Raw genomic sequence first — 19,773 nt, 5'->3', positions numbered from 1 at the left:
TAAAAAGAATCTGAACTGAAATCCATAAGATAATGGAATAGGAAATCCTGGCCCTCATCTACACCAATAAAAGAATGCTATTTCACTTTGCTGGTATCAGTCCCTGCCACAAGTTGAAACAGCTTAGCATCTAGAGAAAAATTTTGCTCAGCCCACGACTTTTCCCTCAGGGGCAAAATATAAGGGAAGCAACCATCTGATATAATCCTCACTTTCCCGGATGCTGCCCAAAAGACCTACTCGAGAGTGATGAGGCAAGCAGCAAAGTTAGAATGCCTGGGGGCGACTTTGAACAAAGAAAAGGGCAGGACCTCTCAGCTGCCTGCATAGCTCTATGGGATTATGAGAAGTTACACGTTTGTGAGAGTTAGAGGAAGGGAGACAAGTAGAGCTTGCACCCAGTGCCATTCCAGTACATCCTGGCATTTTAGTATATTGTCCTAGGGAAAAGGAGCAGGCAGCTCTCAACAGCTGGCATGGCTCTATGAGATAGGGAGAGACACACAATCCAGAATCTTCTCCAGAAGGGAGGGAGAAAAATGGAACTCAACAACTTCTCATTTCAGTACTGTGACCTAGAAAAAATGTGGCAGGAGGTTTGTGGTGGCCGGCATAGCTCTGTGTAATTGGAAGACGGTGCATAACCCTGAGATTTCTCCCCTGGAAGAGAGGGAGAGGACTGGAGTATGTTTCTAATACACCACCCTATCAATGCACTGCTCTAAGGGAAAGGAAAGCAGGCTTACAGCAGCCAACATGACTCTGTGAAATTGAAAGAAGGTATACCACCCTAAAATCTCTTCCCTAGAAGGAAGGGAGATTGGGAGGTCCACATCCACAGAAAACATTTGACAGGCCCCCAGGATCTCCAGCGGGGCTGACCAGTAAATGTCTTTTCCTGCCAAAACCAGTCTGTAAAGACTGGAAGAGGTGAATGCTTCATCCTGTGCACAGAAACCAGTGCAAAGTTATAAGGAACATGAAGAGTCAGGGAAATATGATGCAACCAAATAAACAAAATAAATCTTCAATAACCAACCCTAAAGAAATGGAGAACTGTAAATTGCCTGACAAAGAATTCAAAATAATACTCTTAAACCTCAATGAACTACAAGAGAACACAGACAACTAAAAAAAAATCAAGAAAATACATGAACAAAATGAGAATGTGAAGAAAGGAATAGAAACCATAAAAAGTAATCAAGCAGAAAATCTGGAGTTGAAGGATACAACTGACCGCCCCCCCCCCCAAAAAAAATCAAATCTTCAACAGCAGACTTAATTATTCAGAAATAATCAATGACCTTTTCGTGGAAATGAAAGGTAAACCATAGGAAATATAGTCAATGGCCTTTTAACAGCATTCTATGAGGACAGATGGTAGCTACACTTGCAGCGAGCACAGCATAATATATACACAGTTGTGGAATCACTATGTTGTACACCTGAAACTGATGTGACATTGTATGCCAACTATATACACAAATACAAAAATAAATACGCTCAGGAGGTTGCTATTCAAAGAAGTTACGAGTGGGGTGCCCGGGTGGGTGGCTCAGTCGGTGAAGCGTCCAACCTCAGCTCAGGTCATGATCTTGTGGTTCGTGAGTTTGAGCCCTGTGTAGACCTGGAGACTGCTTCGGATTCTGTGTCTTCCTCTCTGCCCCTCCCTCACTCACCCTCGGTCTCTCTCTTTCTCAAAAAGAAATAAACATTTTAAAAAATTAAAATAAATAAATAAGAAGTTATGAGTGAAGTTTTATATAAAGTGAAAAACTAATGGCTGAATTTATCTGTGTTAAAATTTTGAATTTTATACTCTACACTTATTTTTCAATTTGCAACTCTATATATAGTTGTCCTCAATTTGCTTTGCCAAATTGTAATCTTTTTTTCCTCTGTGTTATATGTATAGTATAAATTCCCCAAAGGCAGAATAAAATCCAAAAAATGTTCATTAAAATATTTGCAAAGTCTGAGGATAGGAAAAGTGTTAAACATGTAAGAGATTTATTGGAATCTCAGCTTGAATTCTAACTGCAAGTACTTATGAAAATGTAAATATTAACATGAAATATCTGGCAGTTCTTATAATAAGTGTAAATTGAATTAGAAAAAAAATCAATGGCCTTGAAAACAGGTCATTTGAAATTAGCCAGTTAGAGGAATAAAAAGAAAAAGAGTAAGGAAAGCATATGGGACCTATCGGATATCATCAAGCAAAGAAATATATGCATTATGGGAGTAAAAGAGGAGAAAACAGATAAGGACAGAAACTTTATTTACAGAAATAATGGCTGAAAATTCCCCAAATCTTGAGAGGGATGTGGACATCCACATTCATGAAACTAAAGGACCCTAAGTAAAATCAACCAAAGAAGATTATCTCAAGAAACATTATAGTCAAATTCTCAAAATTCAAAGACAAAAGAGCTTTGAATGCAGAAAGGGAAAAGTGATTTGTCACATACAAGGGAATCCCCAGAAGGCTATCAGTGAATTTTTTTTTCTTTTTATTTAAAAAAATTTTTAGGGGTGCCTGGGTGGCTCAGTTGGTTAAGCATCCAACTTTGGCTCAGGTCATGATCTCACAGTTCATGGGTTTAAACCCCACATCAGGCTCTGTGCTGACAGCTCAGAGCCTGGAGCCTGTTTCAGGATTCTGTGTCTCCCTCTGTCTCTGCTCCTTCTCAATTCATGCTGTTTCTCTCTCTCCCTCAAATGTTTTAATAAACACTAAAAAAAAAAATAATAAACATAAGAATATTTATGAGGTAATACATTAAGACTCCCCAGTGGTTTTTTTGTTTTGCTTGATTTACCTGCTAGCACTGGTTTGATGATAACAAGTAAGTCTTTGTCTTAATGATTGCAGACCGGTGTAGAAACAAGGGGCCTAGTCCAAGTCCGTCGTTGGGAGGAGACCATAAGGAGAGGGAGTGGGAACAGGATGAAGGTGTAGGCTGAGCGAGGTGACCCGAGTGATGCTTCTTAGAGGGCTGGGAGGTCCATGTACAGCCTGACTGCAGAGAGGACACAGCTATAATTTACCTCCAGGGCCTTTTTAGGACTGCTGCACCCCCGCCCCTCCTCTCTCACAGGGGGGTCTGGACTGATAGGTTCCATAGCAATAATTTCTTCTGCCCTCTCCTTTCATACCAACAGCTACCCTGGGTAACAGTATTATAACAGGACAGTGACATACAGGTATGTCTTTGTCCTGAGAAGAAGTAAGACATTTAAACTTTATTATAACTGAACAAATAAAACCTGAGTTTTAATATCTTTATTAAATGTTTGAATTACTTGTCTAAATCTTATTACCATAATAGCTTAGATATAAAATAAAATACCAATATTTTTCTCCACTAATAATAGACACATAGGAAAAAGCAAACATCAAGAAGCAAGAGAGGTCCATTTTCTCCTCTCTTTGAGGAAAACATTTTATAATTGTTTTTAAACTTCTCCTTTGTTTGGAGGGATACTATGTAGGCCTGTACTTGAAAATGAGTTTTTTTATCTTAAAACAACTTGTAGTAAGTATAACAATGTTTGGCGAAACAGTGTTTAATCCTGGTTACAGGTGGTCTTTGCTGAAAAGAGCATAAGCCCGAAAGAAAATAGAAAGTGCTTATAAGAACTATGATAGTTTTTGGCTCCTAGTATGTATATGTTAAATCCACATATACTTTTTATATACTTTATAATGAATTTCATACTCTACCAGTAAGGTCTTCAGAGGACATTTATTATTACTGCACAAAATGCCCAAGCATTTCTATTAGGTAAAATTGCAAGTAAAACAGCTTACAATAAAAATTTCTTTGGCGTTCTTTCACTAGCAATTTTATCATTACCTGATGAAATAAAAATCTTTCAGTAAAACCAATTGATGTAAGTGATACATATATTAAAATTCATATTTTAAAACATTTTTATGTTTATTTTTGAGAGAGAAAGAGAGAATGCAAGCAGGGGAGGGGCAGAGAGAGAGACACACACAGAATCCGAAGCAGCCTGCAGGCTCCAGGCTTACAAGGTGTCAGCAGAGAACTCGACATGAGGCTTAAACTCATGAACCATGAGATCATGACCTGAACTGAAGTTGGACGCTTAACCGACTAAGCCACTCAAGTGCCCTTCAGTGAATTTCTTAACAGAACCTTTGCAGGGAGATGATATATTCAAAGTGCAAAAAAAAAAAAAAAAAAAAAAAAAGCCAACCAAGAACACTATACCCGGCAAGGTTGTCCTTCAGAAATGAAGAAGAGATAAAGACATTCTCAAACAAAAGCTGAGGGACTTCACAAATCCTGCCTTACAAGAAATGTTAAAGGGACTTCTACAAGTCAAAACAAAAAGAGTACTAAGTAACAAAGTGAAAACGTATGAAAGTGTTAAGCTCACTGATAAAGGTAAATATATAATCAAATTTAGAATATGCTAATATGGTAATGATGGTGCATAAATCACATTTAACTCTAGTATAAAAGTTAAATTACAAAATTATTAAAATAACTAAAACAATAATTTGTTGATGGATACACAATATTAAAAGATGTAAAGTATGGCATAAGTAGTATAAAATGTGGGAGATGAGATGTAAGAGTGTAGTATTGGTATGTGATTGAAGTTAAGTTGTTACCAGCTTAAAATAGACTATAATAAATATAATTTTATGTATGCTTTATGGTAATCACAAAGAAAAATTCTCTAGTAGATACATAATACATAGAAAAGAATCAAAACATACATTTTTTGTAAAAAATCAACAAATCACAAAGGAAGACAGCATGAGAGGAAAAAAGGAACAAAGTCAGAAAACAGTCAGAAAACAACAAAATGGCAGGTATAAGTCCTTACCTATCTTAATTATTTTCAAAGTAAACTAATTAAATTCTCTAATTAAGACAGAGTAGCTGAATGGATCTTAAAAAACAGGAATTAAAATCGTTTAAAATTAAAAAGAACAGAATCCAACAGTATGCTGCCTACTATAGATTCCATTTAGCATTAAGGACACACACAGACTAAACTTTATGAGTTCTAAGAAGTTTTATGAAGCTTTGGTACATGATTGAAGTTAAGTTGTTACCAGCTTAAAATAGGCTGTAATAAATGTGTTTTATGTACACTTCATATGAAGTTTTATGAAGTTTCTACATACAAGATCTTGTTATCTGCAAACACAGATAATTTTCTTCTTGCTTTCTGATTTGGATTTCTTTCTTTTTTTTTTTTAAAAGGAAAACATGATTTAAATGCGTTTGGAAAGTGTTTTTTATTTTATTTTATTTTTTTGAAAGAGAGAGAGTGCAAGTCAGGGAAGGATACACGGAGACAGAGGGAGAGAATCTTAAGCAGACTCCACACTCAGCACAGAGCCCAATGCAGGGCTCGATCTCACAACATGAGCCAAACTCAAGAGATCATGACATGAGCCAAACTCAAGAATTGGGCACTTAACTGACTGAGCCACCCAGGCGCCCCTGATTTGGATTACTTTTATTGATTTCTATTGCCTAATTGTTTTGGCTAGGGCTCCAGTACTATGTTGAATAGAAGTGGTGAGAATGGGTATCCTTGTCTTGTTCCTGATCATCACTGAGTATAATGTTAACTGTGGGCTGTTATATATGGTCTGTATTCTGTTGAGGTACATTCTTGTATACCTACTTTATGAGTATTATTTTATCATAAAAAGATGTTGAATTTTGTCAAATGTTTTATATGCATATATCAAGATGATCATATGATTTTTACCCTTAATTATATTAACGTGGTGCATCATGTTTATGGATTTCCTTATGCTGAGCCATCCTTGCATCTCAGAGAAAAATCAACTAATATTCGACAAGGATGCCAAGAATACACAATGGGGGAAATTATAGTCTCTTCCACAAATGCTGTTGGGAAAAAATAGATATCATATGCAAAAAAATTAAATTGGACCCTTCCTTTACACCATCCACAAAAATCAACTCAAAATGAATTAAAGACTTCAACACAAGACCTGAAATGGTAAAATTCTTAGAGAAAAACAGAGCAGATCTTTTTGAAATTGGTCTTGATGATGTTTTCTTAGATAGGACACCAAAAATACAGGCCACAAAATCAAAAATAGACAGATAAGACTACACCAAACTTCTGAAAAGCAAAGGAAACAAGAGAATGAAAAGGCAACCTATGGAATGAAAGAAAATATTTGCAAATCATATATCTGATTTGGGCTATATGCCCTTGATCAACTGAGGTTTATTAATTAATGTAATTCACCATACTAAAAGTCTGAGGAATAAAGACCACTTAATTATATAAATAAATGCAGATAAACCTCAACAAAATAATATAGCCATTCATGGTAAAACTCTAAGCAAATTCGGAGTAAAAAATAACTTCTTTGAGCTAATAAAGGCATCTACAAAAGCCCTACAGATAACATCATATTTAATGATGAAAAACTGCTTTGCCACTAACTCAGAACAAAGCAAGGAAGTCTAGTCTCACCACTCCTGTTCAACACTGCCCATCCAGAAAATCCCAGGGAATCTACCAAAACAACCTCTTTGAACTAATAGGTCATAAGATATAAGATCAACACACAAATCAATCTTCTGGACTCCATCTCCTGTTCTATTGATCTATGTGTTCATTTTTGTGCCAATACTATACTGTTTTGACTAATTACAGTTTGTAATATGCCTTAAAATCTGGGATTGTGATACTTCCAGGTTTGTTGTATAATATTGTAATATGTTGTATAGTGCCAGATGGTGGTGACCGCAGTTATGGTAAACATTGGGTAATGTGGAGAATTGTCGAATCAATATTTTTGAAAGAGTGCTGACAATACTGACCCCATCACTGACTGTGTGTTCCAGGCCCCTTGGTGATTAGCTTACATACCTTGGAAATGCCCATCAAGGTAGGGATTTGGGGGGAGGGGGGCTTGCTTTGGCCTCCCAGGAATCTGTTAGAGATAACATATTTCTTTCCTCTTCCTGATCCATAGGTAGTACCACGAGCACTAACTGAAGTAGCCGTCAGTTAGGTGCTTGCAAGCCCTTTGAGGAACACGCAGACCCTTTGCTCTCACTACAGTGCCCCTTTTGTGTGGCCCCTCGCTCTATAAAATCTGTGGACTAAGGACTGAATTTTGTGGAGCGTAACTATGCAGGTGACATGGATCATCCTCCACCGGATCCTTCCTGTCAGTAAGTTTCCCTAAGTAAAACTGTGTAAACTGTATGGAGTGGCCTGCTTTATTTTCCAGTCTCAAAGTGGCTTCTCAGTTTGGGGGACACTTTCCTGTCTCTTCTCTACCTTCTAACAATGTTATATGATGTGGGAATAATGGGGTTCAGAGCCCATGGCCAAGAAAGAATTCTTGAGACATCTTCAGTGCAAAAAGGTGGTTTTATTAAAGCACAGAGACAGGACCCATGGGCAGAAAGAGCTACACTAGGGTTGTGAGCAGTGGCTGATTATATATTTTCAGATTGGGAGGGGGTTAGGGATAGCGTAAGTCTATAAGGAGTTTTGGAAGCAAGGTTTCCAGGACTTGAAGGGGGCTAGCTGTTGTTAGGAAAATGTCATTTATTACTGTCTAGGGAAACCTCAGTCATGAGACCCTCCAGATGTATATCAGTGGGCCATATCCTTGGAGGATGATTGCTAACATCTATCTTGAGGGGAGGGAACAGAGATAAAGGATGTTTCCAAAGGAATTTTTATATGTTAAAGTAGACTTACAGGATCCTGGGGGGTCAGGATGATATTAAGCTAAGATTGCCTTTTGCCTTTAGCAAAGTGTTAGCATCGAGGCAGCTGAGCTCCCAAAGGAAGGTCACTCTGCCTGTTTCAAAGATTTGTCAGTGAGTTGTAGATAGTAGGGAAATTTAACTTGTTCTTATTGCCTTTGTTTCCCACATCATTGCACACCTGAAATTAACATAACATTGAATGTCAATTTTACTTCAATAATAATAAAAAATGTATCTTCAACTGCATTTTTATATACGAGTAATGAACAATTGGAAGCCAGAATTTAAAAAACAATGCCATTTACAACAACAAAAGAAATACTTAGGTATAAATCTAACAAAACATTCAACAGAATCTCTATGCTGAAAATTATTCTAAGACCAAGAGATTTTAGAATAGACCATGACCCATGAATCTCCTTAGATTCTCTCCCCTAGCAGTTTTCACAATGTTCCTTCTACTGGCTGTAGAGAAGGTTCAAGACCCTTTTTTTATGTAGTATCAGCCCTGACAAAAGTATATGCCTAATATTGGTTAAGTTCCATTGAGCACTAAAAATATGTCCATTGTGTGTACTAGGCTTTCTCCAAGTAGAAAGAGGAAAAAATATGACCCTGAACTCAGAATGACAAAAAATATTTCTACTCGATTTGCGCGCACACACACACACACACACACACACACAGAGAACATTGGATTTAAAATAGCTCCATGAGGCTGAACACTGAACATAACTTTTTTTGACATATGTATGTATATTATATATACACACATACCTTATAGAATGATTATTAAGATCAATTTAATTACCATGTTCATCATCTCACATAGTTTGTATAGTTAACTGTGTGTGTGTGTGTGTGTGTGTGTGTGTGTTGAGAATGTTGAAGAATTACTCTCATCAGCTTTCAAGAACATAACTCTCTTTTTTTTTTTTAAGATTTTTTCTTTTTTTGAGAAAGGGAGAGAGGAGCAGAGGACGGGCAGAGAGAGGTAGAGAGAGAATCTTAGCCCAGTGCAGAGCCCAATACAGGGCTCAATCTCATGACCGTGAGGTCATGACCCTAGCCAAAATTAAGAGTTGGATGCTTAAGCGTCTGAGCCACCTAGGTGCCACTTAAAGATTTTCTTTTTAAGTAATCCCTATACCCAACATGGGGTTTGAATTTACAACCCTGAGATCAAGAGTCTCATGCTTTGCTGACTGAGACATCTTGGTGCCCCTCAAGAACATAACTCTTGGGGCACTTGGTGCTGTCAGCGAGGGGTCTGCTTCAGATCCTCTGTCCCCCTCCCTCTCTACCCCTCCCCTGCTCACGTTGTCTGAAAATTAATTTTAAAAAACTTAAAAATAAAAAAGAATGTAACTTTTAAAAACATAGTTAATCTTAGTAGCAGGAATGTCAGGTAGCAAAAAAAGCTTTAGGAATTTACAAACCCGGATTTCACTTTCTCTCCTAGAGCAAGTCCTTTTTAGTATCTCCCTAGGGTCATGAGGTAAAAGAAGAATGCTCTGTTTGCCTGCCTCTTAGCACCTGCAGGTGACAGACACCTTTTGAGAAGCATTGCCGGATAATGAGGCTTGGCTTCCACCTTGTTCTCCTCCCTGTCACTCCTCTATTGTCACCTGGAAAGTAAAGTGACATGCTTTTGGTAAGTAAATTAGAAGAGTCAGTAAACCATTACAGCCATAGTACAACATGTCAGAAAATCCGTATAAAAAAGTTAAGGGGCACCTGGGTGGCTCAGTCAGTTGAGCATCCGACTTCGGCTCAGGTCATGATCTCGCGGTTTCTGAGTTCAAGCCCCGTGTCGGGCTCTGTGCTGACAGCTAAGAGCCTGGAGCCTGCTTCAGATTCTGTGTCCCCTTCTCTCTCCACCCCATGCCTGCTTGTACTCTGTCTCTCTCTGTCTTTCAAAAATGAATAAACATTAAAAAAAATTTTTAAATTGAAGTTGACTTATCTCTTATTTAAATATAGTAGGTCTGGGGCTGGAGTAGTGGCTCCATCATGTCAGGGCCCAGGCTCCTTCTCTCCCATTCTATTGCTCTGCCATCTTCAACTTGCAGATTCCACGTGCTGGTCCAAGCAATCGTGTCTGCACTCAAACTGTCAGGGAAACTGCAAAACAAGGGAGCAATAAGGGCATGCTAGCCCTTTAAGACTTTTCCTGAATGAAGCACACATAGTTTCCCTTATATCCCAGTGGCCAGAATTTAGTCTTATGGCCAACCTAGCTATGACAGAGGCTGGAAGTATAATCTCTATCCCAATATCCACAAACTCTGCTGAAATTTGAAATTTCTGTCACCAGCTAGACTCCAAGAGCTGACCTTTACTGCTTACCTGCTTGTACCCACTGAGACATTTGTCCCACATTTTTCCTTAAACTTTTTTTCCAGCTTATCTCTTAACTCAGGCAAATGATCCTACAGGCGTAGCACCCCATTATGGAAACTGAAACTGCCCCTCAAGCAATAATGACTGCCCAGAGGAAGAGCTCCTGGGACCCAGACCACCCAGACCCAGTTTGAGTTATAAACCCCCTACTCACACCTCCGCAGGTGAACAATGGAATGACCTCTGGAATGACGGAGATATACCTTTACCTCATTATAATACTAAAATCTCTGCCCAAGGAGGGCACAAGCCTCCTTTATATAACATACAGGGCATGTACAGGCATGTTTCCTCAAGGCGCAGGTGTGACCTAATGCCCGCCTCTACGAACAGTGCCAAGGCTTCCCTTTCTAAATGTTCATCCTAACCCTAGATAAAAGGAACCCATTCACCCCTACTCAGGGAGTCAGAACTTTGGAAGTTATTCCCTGTGATCTTACTTGCTTATTTGCTGCAAATAAAGTTTCCTTTGTGTGACAATTCACCTGGTGTAGTTTCTGTGAGTCACCGAGAACAAACTCGCATTAGTTCAGTTCAGTTCTATTACTAGAGTGTGGTAGGGTCCCCTCCCTAAGGAAAGAAGAAAAAACAAAACAAAACAAAACAAAACTCAAGGCAACCTGGCTATACCCATACGTGACAACATCCCTCACGATCTTGTAACATGAGACACTCAATCAGACTACATGTTTGTGTGTTACCATATATGGGAGACAAAGAAGTGAAAAATATATTCAAAAAAAACCCTTGCCACGTGGCATTCGGGGTTGAGTTCTTTGGGTACGAACCCACCTGCGTGGTGCCGGCAGGACTAAAGTTGCTTCCTGGAAAGAAAAGTCTCAGTGTCGTGACTCTGCGAGAATCCTGCTACATGACTTGGGGGCTCTCCTCCGGGATTCGGAGACAGTGCGTTTCCACCCCGTTTGCCACCAGGGATGCAAACCTCAGGGTAAGAGGCGGCTCACCTGGCGCCAGCAGACCTCTGGATCCTCAGGGGACTAGCCCTTCCCGTGAGCTGGGGCGAGGACCGCCTGTGCGCTAACGGAATCCCGTGAGGGCCAGGAACCAGCTCGGGGAGCGCCGTCAGACTGGCAAGAACCCGGTTCGTTTTGGCAGACCTGTCCGTAAGAGGCAGAAGGGGAGCCTGATCACCTCCCAGAGTTGCCCTAGTAGTTGCATAAGGGGCGAGGAACGAAGCTGCAACTCTAAGGTGTTGGGCGCTGGACACTGGGTGGCAGGTTGGAGTCGCCGTGTGACTGTGTATGGGGACTTGTCTGTCCTTCATTTCCTGGGTCAATGACTATGATCATTAGAGCCAACTGTCTTGGTTATTCTACCTCAGAATGGGGACTTTAAGGAATAGTCCCAAGCGGCTGCTGAAACTCCTTTTCTTTCAGGGAAATTCCCTGTCTTCTCCGACTGACATGGACTAATCTCACTGGTGGAAAACAAAACAAAAGAAACTTGGAGTCTGCCCCTCTGTCTGAGCTGACAAGATTTAAAACTGGGAATTCTCTTTCTCTGCCTTCTGCTGGCACCTGGTCTCTTCTGCCTTCCCTTCCCCTCCTCCTATTTCTACACCACCTGGGGTGCAGCCGGCATAACTGGCTCCTCAATGCCTCAGGCACCATCAACTCCTCCCACCCTAGATGTCAAGGAGCAAAGACCATCACCTATGTCAGATTTCCCCACCAACATTCCAGGTAAAAATTAACCATGCCTTACTTGGACTCATCAAATTGCTTTATGCGGACTCAAGTAAAACGTATTCAGTGTTTAAGCTAATTTAAGTTTGTTGGTTTGAGATAGACAATGTTTATCAACATCAAAAAAATTAAAACAAAAACTTTTATTCTACCCACATTTGCTGAAGATCAAATAAGCTCATGTTATCTCTGTTCCAATTTGTTAACAAAAGGATGACTTAAAGTGATGGCTAAATTTGTCTGTCTCAAAGCTTTCATGGGTAATTGTTAAGATAGCTTTCAAAGTCCTTGGTAACCTAAAACATTAAAGTTTTGCTTGCATGATAAGTTGAGATTAAATTCAATGGATACCTAACAAGATAAGAGCTTAAAGCACTAATTACTAGATGTGGGTCTCTGCTTTTGACTTGTTGCAAAAAACTAAGGATATTTGGAACTGTTGAAAAATATGCTTTGTGCTTAATGGATTCATAAGTTTGCCATTTAAAAAATTCTGATGTTGGGAATACAAACTGGTGCAGCCACTCTGGAAAACATTATGGAGGTTCCTCAAAAAAACAAAAATAGAACTACCCTATGACCCAGCAATTGCACTACTGGTATTTATCCAAGGGATATAGGTGTACTCTTTCGAAGGGACACATGCACCTCCATGTTTATAGCAGCACTATCAACAATAGCCAAAGTATGGAAAGAGCCCAAATGTCCATCAGTGGATGAATGGATAAAGAAGATGTAATATATATGTATACAATGGAGTATTACTCGGCAGTCAAAAAGAATGAAACCTTGCCGTTTGCAACCACGTGGATGGAACTGGTGGGTATTATGCTAAGTGAAATTAGTCAGTCAGAGAAAGACAAACATCATATGACTTCACTCATATGAGGACTTTAAGAGACAAAACAGATGAACATAAGGGAAGGGAAACAAAAATAATATAAAAACAGGGAGGGAGACAAAACATAAGAGACTCATAAATATGGAGAACAAACTGAGGGTTGTACTGGAGGAGGTGTGGGAGGGGGGATGGGCTAAATGGGTAAGGGGCATTAAGGAATCTACTCCTGAAATCATTGTTTCACTATATGCTAACTAATTTGGATGTATATTTTAAAAAAATAAATTAAAAAAATAATAAATAAATAAATAATAACCTCTTAAAAATAAATAAAAAAATAAAAAATTCTAATGTAACAGAGTTCACAATTGGTTACTACTTAGTTTTCACAGGAGACTAAGGTTTCTAAGGGTTAAAATTCTGCTAAATATAGATAAAACTGATAAAAATAAGAAAAACAACTCTATGTAAAAAAGTAGGAGATATGAAAGAAAGATATAAGAAATGGAAATATATTTTTGTTGATGGTAAAAGAAAGTAATTTTATCCTAAATGAGACTAGTTATTTGGAGAGAAATGGCTTGGGACAAAATCTAAATGCAAAGAAAAGTTGTAGAAGGTTCGTGAAGGAAAATCTTTAAAAAGAAATTTTATGTGTGGTCAGGATGGACTAAGGTTAAAGATGAATGGATTTTAAAAGTACACAGTGTTAAGATTAAAATTCCTCCTCCTTTGATGCAAAGGCTGGGAAAATGATGGCAATACTGTTGGTGCCAGCCTCCAAACCCTCCACATCTGTGTTGTTCTTGTTTAGCAGAGGAATGGATGCCTCTGCCATATGAGGGATGAATGATATATAAAGGGCTTTTACTAAGATATATGGGGGCTATTTTACTAAACTTAGCCTATTGTATGCCAAAAATGGATATCCACATGACTGAAACATATTTATGTGGGCATTGTTGAAAAAGGCAGGGGCGGGGCGCCTGGGTGGCTCGGTCAGTTAAGCATCCGACTTCGGCTCAGGTCATGATCTCACGGTCTGTGGGTTCGAGCCCCTCGTTGGCTCTGTGCTGACAGCTCAGAGCCTGAAGCCTGCTTCAGATTCTGTGTCTCCCTCTCTCTCTGACCCTCCCCCGTTCATGCTCTGTCTCTCTCTGTCTCAAAAATAAATAAAACATTAAAAAAAAATTTTTTTTTAAAAAGAAAAAGGCAGGGGAAAAGACCTTGACTTTGGCTCTTTAACCCTCTCCCTCAATGACCAATGATCAATATGTAAGTTACTATTGAACCAAAATAAAATTAGTACATCCTATGACAACCAGGAAAATCTTGCTAGGTCACAGTCCATACCCCCAAGATGCTACTGGCCAGAAATGGAGGGATAAGAAAAAAAAAAAAAAAATGAAAGACCAGGTCAGCTCTCAGAGGTAGAGTCAAGCCTGGGTAAGAATGACTACTCCCAGCACCTCGAGAGACTGACAGGGCTCTTGGCTGCCAGTTGCATAGCCAGCCAAAACAAAGGGCCAGGAAATGAGGTTTCTCCTGGTCAGCTATAGGAAATTGAGATAAGGGGCAACTTTTTTCCTTTTTCCTATAGATGGGTAATTCCCCAACCAAAGCCATTACTCCTTTGGAATTCTAATTATGTTTCATTGCCCAAAGCGCATTGGGCTTTTGCCCAAAGCCTTGGCCCCAGTACAAATTGGAAGAGGGAACCTGGGCGCCAGAGGAAATTATCAATGAAAATATTGTCCTACAATTGTGAAGGGAAATGGGGAGAATTTCCCTATGCTCATTGTTTTGGGGCCTTGAAAAAATCGAGATATATGTAAGCAATATAAGGTGGATGGTAATTTAATGGCAGCCCTTTCTAAAGTCCAGCAATCAGGAAGGGAAACAATTAAGGGCACCTTACCTGTATCCAAAACAGACCTAGAGAAGGAGGAAGGGAAGTCTTCCACCTCAACCTCCTCCTCCTCAGGTCTTCAGCTATATATTAAAAAAAAAAGCAGGGGCGCCTGGGTGGCGCAGTCGGTTAAGCGTCCGACTTCAGCCAGGTCACGATCTCGCGGTCCGTGAGTTTGAGCCCCGCGTCAGGCTCTGGGCTGATGGCTCAGAGCCTGGAGCCTGTTTCCGATTCTGTGTCTCCCTCTCTCTCTGCCCTTCCCCTGTTCATGCTCTGTCTCTCTCTGTCCCAAAAATAAAAATAAACGTTGCAAAAAAAAAAAAATTAAAAAAAAAAAAACAAAAAACAACTCAGGAAATCTAAGTTTTAGCCCTTCATTATGCTAAATTGGCCACTATTTTTTTAATGTTTATTTATTTTTGAGAGAGAGAGAGAGAGAGAGACAGAGTGTGAATGGGGGGAGGAGCAGAGAGAGAGTGAGACACAGAATCCAAAGCAGGCTCCAGGCTCTGAGCTGTCAGCACAGAGCCAGACGCGGGGCTTGAACCCACAAACCATGAGATCGTGACCTGAGCTGAAGTCGGATGTTTAACTGACTGAGCCACCCAGGCACCCCTAAATTGGCCACTATTTTACAAACACAAAATGGGAGTTCAATAGCCTTCCTGGAGAAGTTGAGGGAGGCTCTCATTAAAATATATGGCTATCCCCCATGACACTCCTAAGGCTGAGATAACTTTAAAGGACAAATTTGTCACTCAATCAGCCCTAGATATTCAGAGAAAATGCAATAATTGGCTGTTGGCCTTGGAAGGACCCTGGAGGAGCCCTTATGAGCTGCCAGTTGGGCATATTACAAACAAAACAGAAAAGGAAACTTAAAAAAAAACAAAATCTGAGGCCTTAGTTATGGCCTTACGTACTATGTCAGACCAGACTTCCTGAGGTCCTGGCACCAAGTGCCATTTATATGGCCATTCAGAGCTCGAAAATGAAAACGTCCTCAGAGGGGACAACCAAAATGAAAACCGCATAAGCCATCCCTCTTATATGGAGACAATCACTGGAGATCTGAATGCCCTTGGGGACCGCTATCTGTGAGGGCTCAGATAACCAATGTCCCTGGAAGGACTAACTGGGGCCTGGGGCTCTTCATGGTGGCTCCCCTAAACCAACTGTCTATCAGAAACCCAGAGCCTCAGATAACTCTAAATATGGAAGGAAAACTGCTTGATTTCCTTCCTAACACCAGAGCTACCTTTTCTGTCCTCTTTTCCACTCCAGGCCAACCACCCAAATGCAGCATGACGATTAGAGGCATCTTCGAAAAACTTGTAACTAAATTTTTCTCTCAGCCCTGGGATGTATATGGGGAATCCTAATTTTTTCTCGTTCTTTACTGAGAATGCCAGAGAGCCTTACTCCTTTGCTACAAAGGAACATTATAACTAAATTAGAGACTATGGTGCCACTAACTCCAGGACAGATAAACAATTATGTAAGTTTTTGAAAATTACTGGATGTTGTAGGCTATAGATACCAGGGTTCAGGAGAATAGTTTGCTGCTATATCAATTATTAAAGGAGACTCAATCCCACCTACTCTCCCCCCAAAAATAAACTGGGGTCTCACTTCTAGACACTGTCTCCAGCCCTTGGAATGGTTACAAACAGAGCAGGGCAATTACTATTACCAAGCTCACAAAGCTAAAAGATTATTAAAACACAGCATCAGGCTTCTCCTTTAGGGAGGGACAAAACTTATCAAAGGGCCCAAAGGATGTTTACTAAAAAAATTTGTCAAGGACAGTTCTGTAAGTAGTATCAGGCTATGAAGTATATCTTAAAAACAATCCTTTCAACCACAAACTTGCTCTCCCAGACAATCAAGGAACTGGAGACTATCTAGGAAAGACTAACAATTAGGTCTCACTCAGATGCCAAGGTTAAAAAAAAAAAAAAAATTCCAACATCTGTTTATATGGGTTAATGCTTTTACTTATTGGGTAAAGGCCTTCCCCTACAAGACAGAAAAGGCACAAAAAGTAATAAAAATTCTCCTTTATAAAATAGTACCCAGGTTTCGCTTGCCTAAAAATTTACCTAAAAGTTTTACCCATCAAAATAAAGCAGAATGTCTGCTTATATTCAACAAAACTCTACATAACACTGCACAAGCATTAGATGCTTTAAAACATTTTTTTAAATTAAGTTAGGGCCAAACTGTTGGAAATAGAGCCACCATTGATTATTTACTGCTTCTGCTTCTCCATCACCTGGGTTATGAGAGATTCCCTGGCATATGTTGTTTACAAAGTCAGGGTCTCCTAGATTATTTGACAGGCTTGGAAACTGTAGACATTATCTTAAGATGCCATCTTGTTGATCAGTATAATCTTTACTTTGTGTTTTTCTCTTTGTGTCTGCTAATGTTTATGGCACCTCATGCCTGCCAGCCTTCCTGTGAAACCATACTGTGGGCCACTTGACCGACCTCGGGTAGACTCTGACTGCTGTCCCCCTACACTGTCCCTTATCAGCTTGAAGAAGCCAGAGTGGTCATTGTCCCTGTTCCCTAACAGCAGTTACAGGCTCTATTCCAGGGAGAAATAGGGAAAAGGATAACATTAGGCAGGGAGAGATAAGAGGCCTTCAGAGAAAGACTGCAGCTGCCAGTGGGAGGCTAAAGAAGCAAATGGGGTTCTCCCTTATAAAGTCCTTTATAGGCACCCTTCCCCCATTATCAAGGGCATAAGCAGGGAGGGGGGATCTAAATGAGATAAACAATAAGACAACAGATGCGGGCTCTTGGCTTTACCCTAACCACCTTATATCCCTGGGTCAGGGAGCGATTACCTGTAAATCTGACCACAGACACTCACCCCTTTAAACCAGGAGATGCAATATAAATAAAGGAATGAAATGTCCAACCCCTAAAACCCCTCTGGAGGGGCCCATTCACTGTCATTTGGTCCACCTCTACTGCAGTAAAGATAGCAAGTGGGTCCCTGGATTCACTACAGCAGAGTGAAGCTAGCATCTGGAAACTGGGAGTGCATCCCTGATCCATCAACGCTGTGCAAACTGACCATACGGAAGAAGCAATCTGCAACTCCAGAGGCTCCAGGAGACTGCAGCCCTGCTTTAGTCACTCGGGAAGCTGACTATTCTATGCATGACAGAAGCTTGAGGAATCCACAGTCAGGTGAAACAAAAGACTGTCCTTATTTTTATAGGTTTCCTTACCTCAGTGATGCACTGTCACGCCTTGTTTCTCACTATAATTTTGATTCTTCCTCTACTCTTTGCCATAGGATTGGCCATGACCACCCTGGCTGGTTGGAAATGTGTTAAGAGGTTTCCGTTAACACTCACCTTCCTTTTGTGGATAGGATACTTCGTCGGTACCAACGTGGGAAAACAATGGCCATAAGAGACTAGAAAATTAGATCCCCACAAACCTTATAGTAAAACAAAATACCCCAGTCCTACTACTGGGGTTTGGCTCCTCGAAAGTTCAATTATTGGGAAAAAAAATGCCTTGCCTGGTGGGGAGAAAGTTCATCATCGTCTCTGTTAAAAATTTAACATGTCTAGGCCAAAAATTTTATAATTCAATTGCCCAGAAAGCCCAATGGTGGGGGACCCCAGATCACTTTGAGCCAGATCCCCCTTGTCTAACTTCTCTCATCTTTGACAGGCCTGAGACAGTGTCAGTGCAGCCATCAAATGGCAGGCCCCAGGTGGACTGTACTAGATATGTGGAAGGACAGCTTATACAGTACTTTCCTTAGTCTGGTCAGGGTCATATGTGCTGGAAGCTATTCGTCTATCTTTCTTCCTGCTCCCACTTGCCAGAGGGAAACATTTGGGAGTCCAAGTGTATGGGGACAGGGTAACTCAAAGGAAGCAGCATGCCTCAAAAATTAACAATTAAAAAGATAATAAATGGCCTCCATGCATTGAATCCAATATTATGGCCCTGCCACCTGGGCGGAGGATGGGTATTGGGGCTACTACATGCCCATTTACATGCTAAACCGCATAATTAGACTGCAAGCAGTTACAGAAATTATAACCACTGAAACTGCCAGAGCTCTTAACTTACTAGCCAAGCAACTGTTAGGAGCCAAGCTCCTAGGCCCTATGGAATGAGAGTTGGCGCAAAGAACCACTCGGCACTCCGATTTCGGCAGAGAGTCTTTACTGGTGCACCAGGGCTCCCCAGTGTTAGAAAGCGGGAGAGCCCCGATATACGGGGTTACAGGTCTTTTATACCATTTTGAGTTACATTTGCATACAGGCTGGTGGTAGGCTCTCTGCTCGGTGGTGGTTAGGGTTGGGGGTAATTTCGTCCTGGGAAAGCTTGGGAAATGGAGTTTCTCTCGGCAGATGCAACTTGGAGCCCGGGTGCGAAGCGGCAGGGGACCTCCGGTTTGGGAGCGTAAGCAGGTTTACAGAAGCGAGATGAAAGCGGTCATCGTTATTTATGTGACAACCTGTTCCTGTCTTGCGTAGGGAAAGGTGGGGGTACAGCTCTCCCAGGGTACGGATGTCTAACTGCAGATATCCTGTTTGTCAACTGGTGGAAGTGCAAGCCCTGCAAGTGAGGCGTTACGGAACTGAAGATAGGGTGGGGGTGTGTTATTAAGCTAAGCAGGGGTCTTTCATTCCCCCATTTTCTTTTGGCGTCGAATGAAACCTTTCATTCGATTGTATCTGGCCTTTCTGCGTCAAATTGTCTTAGTTGGTGGTACTGTTGAGTTAGGACCAAGGCCTGGATGACAGAGAGTCTTTCTCTTATGAATTGTACCAAGCGGTTGAGGATGCAATAGTCGGCAGTATTATTGAGTACCTGGAGCGAGATGCATGGCGTGAGTCCGGTGTTACAGACCCAGTACGTTCCGTTGGGAGCGGTCAAATAATAGGGACCCTGCCCGACAGATGGTATGGTCTGACTACAGAGATTCTGGTGTGAGGGTGGAATTTTCCCAATACATAGGCCATGACCGGTGACTTCAGTTAAAGTGAGGCCATGTCGAGGTGTAGTGCTACATCTCAGTGGGGCATTCGTATGGTTAGTAAAGTTCCCAATTATAGCAACTCCCTGATAGTAAGGGGGTTTAGCCGTTAGGCAGAGCCAACAGTC

General features: G+C 40.7%; 1 long non-coding RNA gene across 1 annotated transcript; it reads left to right on the top strand.

Annotated features, from left to right (window-relative positions):
• Positions 1-5,399: 5,399 nt before the first annotated feature.
• LOC123379683 lies at positions 5,400-8,012 on the top strand. Its single transcript, XR_006584476.1, has 2 exons — positions 5,400-6,928; positions 7,016-8,012. It is a non-coding gene; the product is annotated as an uncharacterized LOC123379683 (long non-coding RNA).
• The last annotated feature ends 11,761 nt before the right edge of the window (positions 8,013-19,773 follow it).

Source organism: Felis catus, chromosome C1 (genome assembly GCF_018350175.1).
Source record: "Felis catus isolate Fca126 chromosome C1, F.catus_Fca126_mat1.0, whole genome shotgun sequence".
NCBI lineage: Eukaryota > Metazoa > Chordata > Mammalia > Carnivora > Felidae > Felis > Felis catus.
This window is presented reverse-complemented; position numbering and strand designations above follow the sequence as displayed.